General features: G+C 36.5%; 1 pseudogene; it reads right to left on the minus strand.

Annotated features, from left to right (window-relative positions):
* The window catches only part of LOC102813116, a 16,892-nt pseudogene extending 4,002 nt beyond the window's left edge, over positions 1-12,890 (minus strand).
* Positions 12,891-13,162: the final 272 nt, after the last annotated feature.

Genomic DNA, 13,162 nt, shown 5'->3' on the forward strand with positions numbered 1-13,162 from the left:
CCCCCAGTACAGGTTCACCTACCAGCTAACAAGGAAACCTTTACTAACAAAATCTTCCCTAACATACTCCCACCCTCCACCTCCAACAAGTCTGGATTAAGTGCTTCGTTTAAGAGGTACCAAATCCTGTTCTCAAAATACTTACTTAATACTTACCATGTCACATTAATTTTTTTATTTTGTCAATTCCTATAGCAGATAGTTATATTTAAGATAATAAAGATTATATTTTTTTTAATCTTAAGGTTAAGTCCCTGGTATGCTGCTATAGGATAAGCACTGGACTGGTAAACACAAGTTTAACAGTTCAAACCCACATGAAGCTCTTGAAAACTCTATACAGAGTCACTCTATGTAAGAACTGATTTGATGGCATTTATCAATAATGACACTGTGGGTTGATATGCTGGACTGCAAGATCGCAAGCTGCTCCTTAGAAAGCCTATACTGGATCACTATGAGTCAGAACTGACTTGACAGAATTTAACAACTTCAACAGCAATGCATAGAGACTGATTATAGAAATGTACATATACATAGGTTAGGACTTAACAAAAACATATTCTTGCTTTAGGTAGTAAAGTCTAGAAAGAATAATACCCATTAGCAAAAAGCACACTTAACACCCGAATATTAATTTCCAATATTATTCTCAAATTAAACAAATCAGAGATCCTTGAATAAATACTTTTTATTTTTTTCCCTTGAATTGGGCACAATAATATATTAACTCAGACTAGATTGTCTTGCAGTTTCCCAAAGCAAGCTGTTGTTGTTGTTGTTGTTAGGTGCCATCGAGTCAGTACCGACCCATAGTGACCTTATGCACAGCAGAACGAAACACTGCCCAATCCTGGGCCAACCTCACTACTGTTGCCACACTTAAGTCCATCGATGCTGTCACTTGGCCAAACCATCTTGTTGGGGGTCTTCCTCTTTTTCTCTGACCAGAAGAACAAACAAATTTGTGTTGGATGTAATACAACAAGAATGATCCTTTTAAGTCAGGAGGGAGAAATTTTGTCTCATTTTTGGACACCTCATTGAAGTAGCAGTCAAGCAATCAAATTATTTATGGCATTAGGCAACTCTGTTGTACAAGTATGCTTTAAAGTGTTAAAGAGGAAAAAAAAAGTGTTAAAGTACAAAGATGTTAATGAGGTCAAAGGTGAGCCTGACCCAAGCCATAGTATTTTCAATAGTCTCCCTATGCATGTGAGAATTGAATAGTGAGTAAGGAAGACTGTAGAAGAATTGATGCATTTGAGATACAGTGTTGGAGAAGATCCATTGACTTCCAAGAAGAATGAAGTCCTTGACAACTTCAATCTCTTCTTCATTGATAAGAATGTTTTTTGGACCAGTGGTGAGGATTTTTGTGTTCTTTACATTGAGATGTAATCCATGCTGGAGGCTGTATCAGACAATCATATCATCTACTATGATACAAACAACAAATTGATGAGGAATGACATCATATCTATCATTAAAAAGAACATCCCAAGATCTGTCCTCAATTGAAATGTTATCAATGAAAGAATAATAATATGCCTACAAAGCAAATAATGAAATTTGCAAAGACCCAGAGTCAGAAAACCAAAAGGATATACTTGCTTGGCATTTCCCAAGGTGAACAAACTGAAGAAAACATTAAAGGATTGAATTGCAATACTGAAGGATAACATTGAATGATGCAAGAAACATCAAGGGAAGATGGAAGAAATAGAAGAGTAATTGTACCAAAAATACCTGTGTTATGTTCAACTATTTCAGGAGGTTGTTGTTGTTGTTATTGTTATGTGTTGTCAAATCAATTCCACCCCATAATGACCCTGTATAGGGTTTCCAAGGAGAAGCTGGTGAGCTTGAACCACCAACCTTGTAATACAAATGACTTTGAAGTCTGACACATCAGCATACAGCAACATCAGGACTCCATTTCAGGATGTGGCATATACTAAATCAATATTTGCTTTGCAGTAAGAAAACAAACAAACAAACATGCTCTAGGAACTGACACAATGGCATTTGAAATGTTTCAATAAATGGCTGTAGCACTGGAGATGATCACTTGCCTGTGCTAGGAAATTTGGAAGATATTTAGGATGTCAATTGACTGAGAGATTTTCATGTGTGTGCCCATACTAAAAAGATGATCCAACAGAATGTGGAAATAGTCAAACAGTATTAATATCACATAAATGTACAATTTTGCAGAAATTAATTTAAAAATGGTTGCCACACAACATCAACAGGAATTGTCAAATATTCAAGTCAGGTTCAGAAGAGAACTTGATACAAGGTATCTCTTTGCTGTTGTTAGATGAACTTGGCTGAAAGTAGAAAATATCAGAAAGATGTTTACCTATGTTTAATTAACTATGCAAATACATTTGTGTATGTGTATCACAAAAGAATATGAAGAATACTGGGAAGAATGGGAATTCCAGAATACTGTGTATAGAGACTAGGAAGCAGTTATTTGAATGGTAAAAAGAGGATAGTGAATGGTGTAGAATCAGGAAATGTGTGTAGCAGGACTGTATCCATTCACTGTACTTATTTATTCTGTATGCTGAGCAAATAATCTGGGAAGCTGTACTATGTAAAGAAGAACATGACAACAGGATTGGAGGAAAACTCAGTAGCAACTTACAATATGCGGAATACACAACCATGCTTTCTGAAAGTGAAGAAGACTTAGAACACTTACAGATGAAGATCAATATGGATTACACCTCAACATAATACAAAAAAATCTTACAACTAGTCCAATAATCAACATAAAATTAACTGGAGAAAAGTTTGTTTGAAGCTGTAAAGGAACTCATATATGCTGGATCCTCAATCAGTGTCCATGAAAAAAAACAGCCAAGAAGTCAAATGTCATATTGCGTTGGGCAAATGTGCTGCAGAAAAACTCTTAAAGTGTTGAAAAGTGAATATTCAATTTTGAGGGCTAAGGTGATCTGACCCAGGCCATGGTCTTCTTAATCACCTCATATGCATGTGAAAGCTAGACAATGAATAAGGGTATTAGTTGCCATCAAGTGTGTTCTGACTCATAGTGACTATGAACAGAACAAAGCACTGCTTGGGCATGCATCATCTTCACAGTCATTGTTATGCTTGAGCCCTTTGCTGCAACCATTGTGCCAATCCATCTCATTGGGTGTCTTCCTCTTTTCCACTGACCCTCCACTTTACCAAGCATAATGTCCTTCTCCAGGGAGCGGTGCCTCCTGATAACTTGTCCAAAAAATGAGAAAAATTTTATCCATCCTGACTTAAAAGGATCATTCTTGTTGTGTTACATCTAACACAGATTTGTTTGTTTTTCTGGAAGTCAATGATTCTTCTCCAACACCATATTTCAAATGCATCGATTCTTCTACAGTCTTCCTTACTCACTATTCAATTTTCACATGCATAGAGAAACTATTGAAAATACTATGGCTTGGGTCAGGCTCACCTTAGTCCTCATTGACATCTTTGCACTTGGAATGATTTGTAGCCCAGGAAGTCATACACTGACCTATGGATTAATAGGTATGCAGTATGAAAGGTGTGCAGAATATTCAGAAATTATAAATTAGTAGGAAAAACTAAGTCAAATAAAAAAAGTTAATTAAAAATGTTACAAAGCTTCACATGTTATTTAGCATGGAAGTAAAAACAAAACAACAAAAGCAAAAGAAAAGATCAATTCATTGATTTAGGAAGGAAAAACAGAAGCAAAGTTATTTTTCCATTATAAAGTCAACCTTATGTATATAGCCAATGAATTTTTATCAAGAAGAATTAATAAAAGCACTAAAATAAAAACAAATACAAAACTAGGATACATATTTAGTCCATTATCACGTATTAAGGAGTCTTGGTGTGGGACTGTGGGATACTGCACTTGATCACAAAGTCACTTTGAACCACAAGGTTAGTAGTTTAAAATCACTGTCCAATCCTTGGAAACCCTATACAGTGTTGCTGTGAGTTAGAACCAACTCTATAGCACTTAACAACAACAACAATCACATATTATGTTATTTTATAGTTAACCATAAGTTCAGAAATTCAAAAAGAAAATTACTTCTTAAAATAATCTTAATACATTTGTTGTTATATTTTCTGATATGTCTGCCTTTTATACTAAACTTGACAAATCCCCTTTAATTTTTATTGAATTAGGCAGAATGTTTTAGTCTCTTTTCTCGCAATTTAAATTATTTATTCACATTGTATCAATCCAGTAACTTCATTACTTTATTTATATTAATATTTAAATATATCTTTCTGTGCAACGATTTCTCAACATATGATAGATGTTCTAATTTGCTTCTACTAATAATGTCTCATTCACCTCCATTATGTCTATGTACCTCAGTCTCCCATAGAAATGGAAAAATAAAGTATTAACAGAGTGGAAAATTAGTTATTTGGCTATACATCAATTGCCAAAAACACTTCTAAGAGATTTTCATTTTTAAACTAATGTATAGATATTTTAGAGTACACATACCCAATGCTACATCAGATCTTCTTTCACTTAAAAATAGGTAGGCTTATCAATGTCTAATTAGTGATGGATGGCACAACAAAGATTGAAGCCTTCTATTTCTATTATCTTGTATGTGTTTATTTTGATCAGATTATCAGAGGAGGGACTGAAATCTAAGAGAAACAGAGATTTTTCTGGATTTGCATCTCGATCGATACCATGTTGTCATTAGATGATATCGAGTCAGTACCAACTCATAGCGACCTTATGCATAGCAAAACACTGCCCGGTATTGCACCAATCATTGTTATATTTGAGTTTATTGCTACTGCCACTGTGCCAATCCTTCTCATTGGGGGTCTTCCTGTTTAACAACTCATTCACTTAACAAAGCATGGTATTCTTCTTCAGGGACTGGTCCCTCTTGAAAATATGAAAATAAATAAAATATATTCTAAGAAAGATTCTGGTTGAACTTCCTCCAACACAGATTTGTTTGTTCTGATAATCCACGGTGTTTTTAATAAGCAATAATAATGAGGAGCTCTGATAGTGTTGTTGTTGTTGTTGTTGTTGTTATGTGCCATGGAGTCGGTTTCTACTCATAGCTACCCTGCACAGGGTTTCTGAGGCTGTAAATCTTTACAGGAGCAGAAAGCCTCATCTTTCTCCCGCTGGAACAGCTGGTAGTTTGGAACTGCTGACCTAGCGGATAGCGTAGTGGTTACGAATTGGGCTGCAAACCACAAGGTCAGCAGTTTGAAACTACTGGCAGCTCCGCAGGAGACAGATAAGGTTTTCTGCTTCAGTAAAGATTTACACCCTCAGAAACACTGTACAGGGTCGCTATGAGTCGGAACCAATTCCACTGGCACATAACCACCAATAATGATATTGTCCTATGATTTCCACATTCCACTGAGCCACCTCTCTGGAATGGGCACAAATGTGGATCTCTTCCAGCCAATTGGCCAAGTAGCTGCTTTCCAATTTTCTTGGCTTAGATGTATAAGTGCTGCCTCATTTTGTTTAAGGATTTCAATTCTATTCCATCAATTCCAGGGGCATAGTTCTTTGTCCATGCTTTCAGTTCACCTTAGACTTCTTCCTTCTGTATCATTGACTCTTGATCTTATGATCTCTTGAAATGGTTGAACACCAACTCTTTGTACATTGACTGTGTATTCCTTCCATCTTGTTTTCATGCTTTCTGCATCTTACAATATTATTCTCATTGAATCCTTCAATATTTTAAGTCCAGACTTGATTTTTTTTTCTTCAGTTCCTTTAGCTTGAGATTTGCTTAGCGTGTTCTTCCCTTTTAGCTTTCTAACTCCAGAACTCTGCACATATCATTATAATATTTGACTTTATCTTCTCAAGTTTCCCTTTCAAATTTAATGTTTACCTCTCCTAATTTTCATTGTTTTAGCATTTCTATGTTGGATAGGGTTTACAAGGTTATACATCTTCATAGGAAAAGAAAGCCTCATCTTTCTTCTGGGGAATGGCTTGTAGTTTTACACTGCTGACATTAAGGTTAGCCACCTAACTCATAATCATAACATTTTGGGGAAGAAATGTTTATGAGTAATCTAACATTAAAGAAAATAGAAGAATATTGAGCCATTCCAGTTTTAGTGAGAAACACGGTTAACCAACATATTTTGGTGGTGTCTAATGCTCGTCTGTCAGTTTGTTGTACTGTGGTGACATGTGAGTTGCTGTGATTCTGAAAGCTATGCCACTGGTATTTTAAATACCAGCAGGGTCACCAAGAGTGGACAGGTTTAAGATGAACATCCAGTCAAAGACAAACTAGGAAGAAAGAGTGACAAACTACTTCCGAATATTTGGTGACTGAAAACCTTATGAATAGAAGAGAAACAGTGTCAGATATAGTGCCTGGAAAAGAGCCCCTCATATTAGAAGGCATTCAAAATATGACTGTGGAAGAGCTACTTCCTCAAAGTAGAATTGACTGTGGTACCATGAGTGGAGTAAAGCCCGTGGGAGAAAAGCCCATGGGACCTTCATTTGCAGATGGGGCACCACTCAAAATGAAGAGAAAGAGCTGTAAACATCCTTAGAAAATCAGAACATGAAATGTACGAAGTATGAATCTGAGAAAACTGCAAGTTGTCAAAAAAGAAATGAAATGCATAAACATCTATATCTTAGGCATTAGTGGCTGAGATGGACTGATATTGGCCATTTTGAATCTGACAACCACATGGTTTACTATGCTGGAAATGACAAATTGAAGTGGAATGGTGTCACAATCATGGTCAAAAAACATATCCGGATCAGTCATGAGGTACAACGCTGTCTGTGATAGGACAATATCCATGTGCCTACAGGGAAGCCCAGTTAATACCACTATTATTCAAATTTACGGACCAAGCACTAAAGCCAGTGAGGATGAAATAGAAGAATTCTACCAACTTCTTCAATCTGAAATTGATCAAACATGCAATCAAGATGTATTGATCATTACTGCTGATTGGAATGCAAAGGTTGGGAACAAAGAGGAAGGAACAGTAGTTGGAAAATATGGCCTTGGTGATAGAAATTATGTTGGGGAATGCATGATAGAATTTTGTGAAACCAGTGATAAGTTCATTTCAAATATCTTCTTTAGACAGCATAAGAGACAACTATACACACTGACCACACCAGATGGAATACATAGAATCAAACTGACTACATCTGTGGAAAGACAATAGAAAAGCTTCATATCATCAATCAAAACAAGGCAGGGGCAGACTGTGGAATAGACCATCAATTACGCATATGCAAATTCAAACTGAAGCTGAAGAACATGAAAACAAGTCCACCAAAGCCAAAATATGACATTGACTATATCCCACCTGAAGGAGCTCTGGTAGCGTAGTGCTTACGAATCAGACTGCGAACCTTAAGGTCAGCAGTTCAAAACTACCAGCTGCTCCATGGGAGAAAGATGAGGCTTTCTACTCCCGTAAGGATTTACACCCTCGGAAACCCTGTACAGGGTTGCTATGGGTCGGAACCAACTCGACGGCACTTAACAACAACAACATATCCCACCTGAATTTAGAGATCATCTGAAGAACAGATTTGATACATTAAACACTAAAGAATGAAGAACAGAAGAATTGTGGGATGACATCAAAAACATCACATATGAAGAAAACAAAAAGTCAGAGAAGACAATTAAGAAGAAAAAGGTCCAAATGTATGTCAGAATGGACACTGAAACTTCCTCTCCAATGTAGAGATGCTAAAGCAAATGGAAGAAATGAGGAGGTCCAAGAGTTGAACAGAAAATTTCAAAGATCAGCTTGAGAAGATTAAAGTCAAATATTACAATAAAATGTGCAAAGCTCTGGAATCAGAAAACCAAAAAGGAAGAACACACTCAGCATTTCTCAAGCTGTGGGAACTGAAGAAAAAAAATCCAAGCCTCGACTATCATTATTGAAAGATTCTCTGGGCAAATTACTGAATGATGCATAAAGCATCAAGAAAAGATGGAAAGAATACACAGAGTCACTGTACCAAAAGGAAATGGTTAATGTTCAACCATTTCAAGTAGTAGTATATGATCAAGAGCCAAGTAGTCAAGTAGGACTTCCTACTGAAGGAGGAAGTCCAAGGTGCATTCAAGAAATTGGCAAAGAACAAGGCACCAGGAATTGATGGAATAAATTTGAAATCATTCAAGAAAGTGAGGCGGCACAGGAGGCACTCATCTCTACCAAAAAATTTGGAAAACAACTATCTGGCCAACTGATTGGAAGAGATACATATTTATGCCCATTCCAAAGAGAGGTGAGCCAACGGAATGCAGAAATCATCTGGCAATCTCTTTGCTGTCTCATGTGAGTCAAGTTTTGCTAAAGGTAATACAGAATTGGCTTCAATCATACATTGACAGAGAACTATAAGAAGTTCAAGCTGGATTCAGAATAGGCTGTGGAAGGAGGGATATCATTGCTGATTTCCAATGGATCTTGTCTGAAAGCAGACTATTAGAAAGATGTTTACCTGTGCTTTATTGTCTATGCAAAGTCTTTTGATTGTGTGGATCATGACAAGCTATGGACAACTTTGTGAACTATGAGTATTCTCGAACACTTAATCGTGCTCATGTGGAATCTGTACCTGGACCAAGAAGCAGGTGTTCAAACAGAACATAGGAACACTGAATGTTTTAAAATTAAGAAAGATGTGCGACAAGGTTGTATTCTTTCATCATACTTATTCAATGTGTCTACTGAGCAAATAATCAAAGTAACTGGATTATATGAAGAAAAACATGGCATCAAGATTGGAGGAAGACTCATTAACCACCTGTGATATGCAGATAATACAGCCTTGCTTGCTTAAAGTGAAGAGGACTTAAAACTTTTACTGATGAAGATCAAAGAGCACAGCCTTCGGTATGGAATACATCTCCATGTAAAGAAAACAAAAATCCTCACCACTGAACCAAAAAACAACATTCATATCAATGGAGAAAAGATTGAAGTTTTCAAGGACTTCATTCTTCTTTCATCAACAATCAACACTCATGGAAACAGCCGTCAATAAACCAACCGACGTATTGCATTAAGCAAATCTGTTGCACAAGAACTTTTTAAAGTGTTGAAGAGCAAACATGTCAGGTGCGCCTGACCCAAGCTATGGTATTTTCAATAACCTCATGTGCATGTGAATACTGGACAGTGAATCAAGAAGACTGTAGAAGAATTGATGCCTTTGAGTTATAGTGTTGGAGGAGAATACTAAAAGTTCCATGGGCTTCCAAAAGAACCAATAGATCTGTTTTGGAGAAGTGCAGCCAGAGTGTTCCTTAGAGACCAAGATGGCCAAACTTCATCTCTCATACTTTGGTCGTATTGTCAGAAGGGACCAATCACTGGGGAAGGATGTCGTGCTTGGTAAGGTGGAGGGTCAGAGAAAAAGAGGAAGACCTCCAATGAGATGAATTGGCCAAGTTTCAGCATTGATGGACTCAGGCGTGGCAACTGTAGTGAGGTTGGCCCAGTATTGGGCAGTGTTTCATTCTGCTGTGCATAAGGTTGCTATTGGTCAGTACTGACTTGCTGGCATCTAACAACAAAAACAATGCATTTTAGAATGATCAGAAGGGCATTTTAGAATTCATATTAAAACCAAAAATCAAATCCCCTGCCATCAATTAGAGTCTGAATTACAGTGACTTAAGGATACAGGTTTGTTATATTGTGAGGGACACTACATTCAGTTTTGACTTATAGTGATATTATGCACAATAGATTGAAGCACTGCCCTGTCATGCACCACCCTCACAATTACTATTATGTTTGAGCCTTTTGCTGTTGCCTTGGTGTCAACCCAGTTCTTAGTGATCTTCATCGTTTTTGCTGACCATACACTTTACCAAGCATGATGTCCAGATGTTCTTTTGATAGTCCATATTACCTTCAATATTCTTTACTAAAACCATAATTCAAATTCGTTGATTCTTCTACAGTGTTCTTTACTCATTTTCCTGCTGTCACATCAATATAAAATGGTTTGGGGCTGGGGCAACTTAGTCCTCTTACTGACCTCTTTGCTCTTTAACATTACAAAGAGGTCTTTGTCAGCTGATTTACCTAATTACAATACTTTTGCTTTTTTGATTGTTGCTTCCTTGAGTGATGATTGTGGATCCAAGCAAAATGAAATCTTTGGTAACTTCAGTCATTTTTCATTTGTTATCATGTTATTTATTGGTCAAATTGTGATGGTTTGTGTTTTCTTTACTGTAAGTGCAATCCATACTGCAGGCTGTCTTCTTAAATCTTTCTCAGTTAGTATTTGAAGTCCTTTTAACTTCAGGGAAGCAAGGTTGTGTCATTTGCATAAAACTTCCTCCAATTCTGAAGTCACTTGCTTCTGCAGATAATCCAGCTTCTCTTATTCCTTGATTAGCATACAGATTGAATACATATGGTGAAAGGATACAAATCTGGTTTCCTTTCTTGATTTTAAACCAATTCTATTGGAACTCCTCCCTCTTGGGCTATGCACAGGTTCCTCATGAACACAATGAATTATTTTGGAGAACCATTTTTTACAATGATACCTATAGCTTGTTTTGATCCACACAGTTAAATGCCTTTGCACAATCAATGAAGTCCAAGAACACATCTTTCTGATATTCTCTGCTTTCCACCAAGATCCATCTGATGACAGCAAAGATATCCTCTTCTGAATTCAGCTTGAACCTCTGGGAGGTCCCTGTCAATGTAATGTTGCAGCTGTTTTTAAACTATTATTAGAAAAATCATAATTGCATGTGATAATCATATTGCCCAATGATTTCAGCAATTCTGTTGTCACCTTTTTTTGAATGGGTACAAATATAATTTTTTTTCAAATTGTTTGGCCAAGTAGCTGTCTTCCAAATTTCTTGGTATTGATAAATGAGAGCTTCTGCATCTAGCTCTGGTAATGTAGTGGTTACAAATTGGGCTGCGAACCTTAAGGTTAGCAGTTTGAAACTGCCAGCAGCTCTGCAAGAGAAAGATGAGGCGTTCTGCTCCAGTAATGATTTACAGCCTCGGAAAGCCTGTGCAGGGTCACTATGGGTTGGAACCCACTTGAAGGCACTTAACAACAACAACATCAGCATAAGTTTATTTAAATACTTCAATTTATATTCCATCAGTGTCTGGAGCTTTATTTTTTGCCAATGCCTTCAATTCAGTTTGAGCCTCTTCCTTCAATATCATCAGTTCTTGTTCAATGAAAGCTATTGAAATGGATGAACATTAACCAACTCTTTTTTATACAGAGACTATGTGTATACCTTCCATCTTCTTGCTATGTTTCATGAAACAGTGAATATTTTGCCCACAGAATGCTTTAGTATTCCAACCTAAGCCTAGAATTTTATTTCCATTCTTTTCAGCTTGAGGAATACTGAGGGTGCTCTTCAATTTTGGTTCATAATCCCAGGTCTTTACACTTTTCATTATAATAATTTACTTAGTTTGCTAAAGCTGCCTTTTGGAATTTTCTGTTCAGTTCTTTTACTTTATCATTTCTTCAAATTTCTTTAGCTTCTCTACATTCAAAAACAAGTTTTAGAGTCTCATCTGACATCCACTTTGTATTTACTTTCTTCACTGTATTTCAATGTCTTTTTCCTCTCGTTAGCTATTATGATCATAATGTCAACTCTTCTGGTCATCAGTCATTAATGTCTAATGCATCAAATCTCTTCTTGATATGGTTTCTAAATTCAGGTGGATAAAATCAAGGTTATATTTTGGTGCATGTGGATTTTATTTTAACTTTCTAAAGCTTCAGACAGAATTTTCATATGAGTAATGAACAGTTTATTCCAAATTGAGTCTGTGGTCTTCTTTTGGCTGAGGATATTGATTTTATCTACTGTGTCTTCCCATAGATATGATCAACTTGATTACTGTATATTCCCCTTGGTGAACTACCCCTCTATTGTTGCTGTTTATATTGTTGAAAAAAAGTATTAGCATTGAAGAAGACATTTGTCTTGCATCATTTCTACCACCAAGGGCATATTTTCCAACAACTGATCCTTCCCCTTTATTTCCTCCAACTTTCACATTCCAACCATTAGTAATTGTCAATGCAAATTGATAGCTTGCTTGATAAATTTAAACCTAAAACAGTTGTTAAAATTCTTGAATTTCATCATCATTGTCCTTAGTGGTAGGTGTGTAAATATAAATAAATAATAGTCATTTAAGCAATCTTCCTTGTAGACAAATGGATATTATTCTATCATTAGCAGCATTGTATTTTAAGACAGATCTTGAAATGTTTTTTAGAGGAGGAATGCAAGCACATTCCTATGAATTTGTAATTCTTGGCACAATAAACCACATTTTTGTCCTATTCAAATGGCCAAAGTCTGTAAATATTAGCTCACTAAGGAGCTCTGGTAGCGTAGTGGTTACAAATCGGGCTACGAACCTTAAGGTCAGCGGTTCGAAACTACCAGCTGCTCCGCGGGAGAAAGATGAGGCTTTCTACTCCCGTAAAGATTTACACCCTCGGAAACCCTATACAGGGTCGCTATGGGTCGGACCCGACTCAACGGCACTTAACAACAACAACAACAACAATTCCCTAGAATATTGATTTTTATGAGTTCAATTGCATTTTTGATGACTTCTGATTTTCCTAGATTGATATTACATGCAATTCTTGTTATGATTATTAACAGGTATTTGCAGCTTTCCCCTCTCATTTTGAGATGTACCTCATAAACAAATGGAGATCCTAAAAGTTTTACTCCATCCACACCATTAAGGTCAACTTTATGTTGAGGAGTAACCTCTTGCCCAATTTTGTTGGGAGTGTCTTCCAACATAAGGGGCTCATTTTCGGCCATTAGGTATTACAATTTTCTGTTGCTATTCATAAGGTTATCAGTGATGAGCCCTTCAAAAGTGATCTGCCTCTCCTTCCTAGTCTGTCTTAGTCTGGAAGTTCTGCTGAAATTTGTCCACTATGGGTGGACCCTCTTGATATTTTAAATAACTGTGAAATAATACAACCTTGTTGCACACCTTTCTTAATTTTAAAACATTCAGTATTTCTTTGTTCTGCTCAAACAACTGATTCTTGGTCCAGGTACAGATTTCACATGAGCATAATTAACTG

This window comes from Chrysochloris asiatica, unplaced genomic scaffold, assembly GCF_000296735.1.
Source record: "Chrysochloris asiatica unplaced genomic scaffold, ChrAsi1.0 scaffold00225, whole genome shotgun sequence".
Classification (NCBI taxonomy): domain Eukaryota; kingdom Metazoa; phylum Chordata; class Mammalia; order Afrosoricida; family Chrysochloridae; genus Chrysochloris; species Chrysochloris asiatica.